Source organism: Aedes albopictus, chromosome 1 (genome assembly GCF_035046485.1).
Source record: "Aedes albopictus strain Foshan chromosome 1, AalbF5, whole genome shotgun sequence".
Classification (NCBI taxonomy): domain Eukaryota; kingdom Metazoa; phylum Arthropoda; class Insecta; order Diptera; family Culicidae; genus Aedes; species Aedes albopictus.
This window is the reverse complement of record NC_085136.1, coordinates 125,735,872-125,742,349: the sequence shown is the minus strand read 5'-3', so window position 1 is coordinate 125,742,349 and position 6,478 is coordinate 125,735,872.

Genomic DNA, 6,478 nt, shown 5'->3' with positions numbered 1-6,478 from the left:
TTTTGAATAAGACCTAACATTTTGAATTTGAATGTAAATTGGCGGATATATGAGGTTAAAAAACAAAAAAAAATGTTCAAAAACTCCTGGAATTAGCTATGAAGAATTTTCCAATAAAGGGTTCTGACAAAACTTCTCTACTATTACAAAAATATTTTGTTGAAATTTTTCCCTATTTTTTCCTGGAAATATTTTATTATTAATTTCTGAAATCATAAAACTGATAAGATTTTTTTTTCATTTTCTTCCACGCTCTAGCTGATTTTTCTTTCAGACATTATTTTTTTTCTCATTTTGCCGTGACAAGGAAGGATTTTTCAAGAAAATTCGTTAGGCATTCCGTGGTGCATTTTCAGATTCCTTCATGGAAACCTTCAAACAAAATGATTTCAGGATATTACTTTAAAAATACACATTGAAAATATTATTAGTCCTAGTGCTGAGGCGATTACAGGAAATATTTTCAGAAGCATTCCTGGAAGAAATCTATTAGTTATCTTTGAAAGTATTCTTAAAAAAAAAATCTCAGAAGTTATAGCAATCTTCTGAGTAATTTTCGAAGAAAAATATGTAGAAATCTCCGGAATTATTTGTAGAGGAGACCTGAAAGGAATTTCCATGAGGAATATTGGAGACAATTTTGTAGAAATTTCTAGAATAATCCTGTATAGAATTCTGATGGATCTGAGGAATAAAAAAAACCTTTAGCGGAACTTCCTAGGAGGACGATTGAGGACAGTTCTTCGAAGCAATTTCTGAGAAATTCAGAAGAATTTAAGAAGAGTCCTCGGATGGCTTCTAAAAGAGCAAGTTTTTGATGAATTCTCGTAAAGAAATCTGGTCATTTTTTGGATACAATTTTCTGATGATTCCTCGGAAAAACATATGGAGGAGCTTTTGGATAAATTTTCGGGGAAATTTTACAACCTTTCAACGGAATCCTCACATAAATTTTCAGTGGAATTCTTGGTGGACTTCCAAAATGTATGTTTGTAATTGGAGATGAACCAGCCTCGATCTGAACGTCAACCTAAACCTAAAGCTAATACTAATAAGAACTAATGAATTTTTCAGAAGAGTTTAATGTAGATGACTCGGAATGGGGATTTTGAGGGGATTTTTCGAATGAATTCTCGGAAAATGTATGTCCACAAAAGAGAAACTTCTAGAGGAAACGTTTGATAATTTCCAAAGAAATCTTTGAACAAATTTTCTCAAGACATCCATGAAAGAATCTTCACTGAAGTTTCAAAAGACGACCAAGCAGGAATTTTTGGAAGGATTCTTTGAAAAAAATCTGAAGGACTAAGAAGTTTCAAAACCATTCTTCGGAAAAATTAATGAAGTTTTTTTGATGAATTTCCGGGTGAATCCTCTGAGAAATTTTTGAAACTCTCCGCATATGTAGCTATCATCTGCAAGGTTGTGCTGCAATTTAAAAAAATAATTTTGGGTAAATCCTTGAAAGTAAATCTTGATTTTTTTGTGAAGTTCTCGATTGAACTCTTAAAATAAATCTTTGGATGAATTGTTGAAGATATTTTCTGGGAATTTTCATTCTTAAAAAAGTTCATGAGATTTCCGTATAAATTCCAGGAGGAATCTTAAAATAAAATTCTGGAAGAATTCTTGAAGCAAGTTTCGGTAATGTATATAGAGAAGTTCTTGGGGCTTTTCGGGCTCGCTTGGAAGTTGACCATCATAGTTAACTTCTTTCCCCGATCAACCTAGATAGCTGTGTAGTGTCGGTAGCGGTTATCTCAATTGGCTAAGAATAACACTACGGACCGCCTGTTCCTGTGGTAAGAGTCCACTAAACGGGTGACCCCTAATTCATGGTGTAATGCGGCTTTATGCTTACCGTGTCAAGGAATGAATGGTTAGGGGGGTCTTATAAAAACCTAACCAAAAACGGAGCCTGTGGAGAATTAGGACGTCCTCCACAGTATTACGCCCTTACTGCACTAACCGGAACAATGGAGCAGTGGACCTGGCGTTTCTCCGAGATAATCAGTTGCCCTTCTTAAGCCTCAAATTCGAGCTAAAATAAGGGCGGGATTATTCAAATGTTGTAAATTAGCTCACATTACTACCTATATGGGTTCGCTTAAGGGGCTGTCCATTTATTACGTAAGGGAATTTTTACGATTTTTCGACACCCCGACCCCTCCCTTGTAAGATTTTTTGTATGATAGTCCACACATTTTTGTATGGCTCGTAAGATTTCCAAACAACCCTCCCCCCTCCCCCCATAAACCCTTACGTAATTAATGGACAGCCCCTAATGCGTTTTCGCCATTGGTGATTTGACACCGATTTGGTTTGTCGACGCCGACACCGATTTGGTTTGTCGTTGATGTTTCCTGTTTGTGCTGTGATTGTGAAGAGTGTAATCCTGTCTACAGGGGGTGGCCAAAATGTTTGGGATAGGCAACTTTTTTTCCTCTCACAAAAAAAGTTTAACATAGAGTGCATCAACAATTCTCAAAAACAAAATTTCCCAAAACATACGTACTTTTTGAACGTTACATAAGTACCTTAATCCATAATAACTTTTTTCAACGTTTGAAAAGTACCTATGTTTTGAAGAATTTTCAATCATTAGTATATTGTTGATAATTGCTCAAATTTTCATTCAATTCGGTTCACTGGTCTCCGAGATATGACAGCTCAAAAATTAGTTGTCCAAAAAGAAAATGTGTTTTACGAGAACGGTTCTAGCTTCGCGAAAGAGTAACCAATGGAGCTCAAATTTGTACCAATGATGTATATGTGCACAGGTTGACAAACAGTCAAAATTTGAGAATTTTTGATGAAATCTATGAAAAGTTACAGCATGTTGAACTTTTTTGTGAGAGAAAACATAGTTGCCTATCCCAAACATTTTATCCACCCCCTGTATTTTGGGTAGTGGCTACGGCTAGGAAACCTCAGATCAATTTTCAGTGTAAAAAGCGTGTGTAGCCCAAGTGACTCTACTTCAAAAAGTTCATTTTCGTAGGGTAACTTCTGTATAGATTACCTTGTGAACCCAGTTTTTCTTGTTTCATTATAAATGAAATGTTGTGCCTCGAGCATGCTATATTTTTTAGAATAACATCAACAGTATGTTCAACTCTTCCTTAAGGATGCCTTCAAGCAAGCTGTTGTTTTCAGCATTTTTTCGCTGTTATTTGACAGTACTGCTACGATAATTACATCATCTGAATTATCTCAAATATTAATTTGAGAGGCTTCAGTTTGATGGAATCCTTAGGTAGTAAAATTCATGGATAACGTAACATAGAATTGCACCTATCCCAACTCTGCCTGAGCAGAATGCGAAAGGATGCATGCGTTGTATAAAGAAAGAATGGGTTCCTTATTTATCAGGTTACCTACCTCGCTCTTTCTGAAATGCTTGAAATGCATTGTCGATTCACATCTGTGATGTTCGTCTGGCTAACATACCTATTAATGTGAACTCACATGCCTTCCAATTTGGGATGTCCACAATGACTGTTTTACACAAAGTTGTGTACGTTTTCAAGATAGCACACGCTCGTTCTTGCTTGACGTGCCTTTCAATGTTATGTTGAAAGTCGCATGACGTCACAAGTTATCTCCAATGAGCTATAGGCTCTCTTTACGCTTATGCGTTTTACAGTGTCCTTTTCAGGGCACTGATAAAACCCGTTGTGGTATGGGCTATGAGCTCTCGTTGCGCTTATGCGTTCATTCCCTCTTCTAGGGCACTCCTTCCTATTTCATCACCTTTCCCATCCCTTGTTCCATTCTCCCTCAGGTAAATGAAGAAATAGGCTTAAATACAGTAGACGTTCGGTCGGTGCAAACGGTTTAACTGCAATGCTTTTAACTGCAAGTCCGATAAGTGCAACAAATTTGCAGTTTTCGCTCCGCTATCCTTCAAAAGAGTGCGTCAAGTTAGCCCAAATGAACAATCGAATGAATTTTTCGTTCATTTAACGTCAATTGATGGGTTGTTGACGCTTATATAACGTCGCAGTTACCGAATTTTGTTCGCTAAGTGAAACGTAAACATGTTGCAGTTATCGAACGTCTACTGTATGTGGCGATGGCGATTCGTTACACTTGGAGATCACCACAGCAGACGGAATCTCAAATCGACCACGTTCTGATTGATGGACGGCACTTCTCCGACATTATCGACGTCAGGGCCTATCGTGGCACCAACATCGACTCCGACCACTATCTGGTGATGGTCAAACTGTGCCCAAACTCTCCGTCATCAACAATGTACGGTACCAGCGACCGCCACGTTACAACCCAGTGGCGTAGCAGTGGGGCCTCCAAATCAGGGCAGGTCTAGTGTTATAAACCTTCCCTGATTTGGAAGCCCCCTGGATTCGGGGGCCCAGTTTGAATAAAGTTCTGTGATTAGCGAAAGATTCCTACATAAGTATAAGTTAAATACTTGCCGATCTGCTGATAGGTATGCAGGGGCCTCTTCGTGATTATCAAGAGATTTTGCAATGGGGAACACAGATGGCTATTTTGATGTTCTATTATTAACAATTATTAATGTACACACTTTAATCATGTATAGTTTCATTAGTTATGTTTATATTAATTTGATGACTACTCTTTGCACCTGCAGGAGCCCCAAAATACAATAAAAAATGTATTCAAAATCAAAATTGAATTTTACGATATTCAGTACCGATATGGAAGTATAATTCATGAGCATTATGAAAATGTCCCTGATATCTTAACCACAGAACCAAACATAGGTGTTGATTTAGCATAAGATAGCAGCTGAAATTCAGGGGCCCCATTTATCAAAATTAAGAACTGAACGTATGTTACGTTCTTGAAGGGTTTCTGCGGGAATTCCTTCTGGCAAGAATATATTTTTCGATTTATCAGGCAGTTACTTCAAAGACTTCTACAAAAATTCCTCTATGATTTACTTCAGAACTTTTTTCAGGGATTGCTTAAGAAAACTTTCTAAGCATTGGTTTACGAATACTTACAATGATTGCTTCAGGAACTCCTCCTAACATTTCTTCAAGGATTTCTTCAAATAATTATCAAGAAATCCTTCAGGAATTCCTTTGAGATTTTTTTGTAAGAATTTCTTCAAGCAGTCGTTCAGAAATACCATTTCGGAACCGTTCATAAAGCCATTCAAGGATTATATCATGGAACTCTTCAAGAAATCCTTCAGATGGACCTCAAGGAATTTCTCCAAGAATGATTTTAGAGATTTCTTCAAGAAGGAATCTTGCAGTAGTTCCTCATGGAAAATATATTTGAGATTTTTGAAGCCATGCCCGAATGGATCCTTGGGAGATTTTCCAAAGAAATTTGAATGTATTCCCGAAAGAACTCTTGTAGAAATGTCTGTAGGATTTTTTGTAGAAATTTCTAAAAAAAATCTTTAAGAATCGCCTAGATGAATTCTAAGATGTATTAGGAAAGAATCATTGGGTTGATTTTGTAGGTATATTTGATGATGTTCTGGAAGGATTACTACAGTACTATGAAGTAGTACTACAAGTACTAGGAGTACTATGAGTAATTACTTAAAGGATTCCTGAAAAAAATCTGTAAGCAAAGGGATTTCTGGAAGAACTAATTATGAAATGCCTAGATAATTTCTCAAAAAATCAATGACGGAAACCCCAAAGAATTCCAAACTCTTTGGTGCAAAAAAAAACAATCTTTAAAAGAATTTCCGCAGGAGGCCTTGGGTGAATTTCGGTAAGACCCCCTGAGGAAATTTGCGCAGGAATTCTTTAGGGATGAATGTGTCCATCCTTGTAGGGTTATCTGAAGAAAAACTTCGAGAAATCCATGAACGAATCTTTATACGTTACTTGAAAAACAAAATCCTTGTTGAAAAGATTAAATTTTTACTGGAATTTCTTAAAAGATTTTTGAACGAATTGTGAAAAAGGACTTAAAAACATTGCCTAAGGAATCTTTGAATGATTTTCTACAGAAATGATTAGAGGAATTTATGAGGAAATCCCTGCAGGTATGATTACTAAAGAAATGCTTGAACAAATTCTTAAGAAATCCTTGAATGAACTTCCAAAATAAATCGTATGAGGCAGTGCAAAAAGAACCATTGAAGAAGTTTCTTAAAAAAATCTTGAAGGAACTCCAAAGTATTCCTCTGAAAAAATGCTGAAGAGAACATGTGGGAATCGTTTGTGGATATCTTTAAGAAACTCTTTATAGAGTTCTTTGGATTACATAATACTGAAGAAAATCCTTCGAGGAATTGAAGCAGAAGTTTCCTAAGGAATCGCTGTTGCAACTTTCGCAGAAAATCTTTGAGGAATTTGTAAAGAAGTCCTTAAAGAATTTCCCAGATGAATCGTAAAAGATATCCATGGAAGAGTTCTTGGAGCTCCACGCTTGAGAAAAAAAGTATTGATAAAATCGTTAGAATCATTTCGTTAGAAGTTTCGTGAAAGAAATCCGGACGAAACTGATGTAATCACTAAAG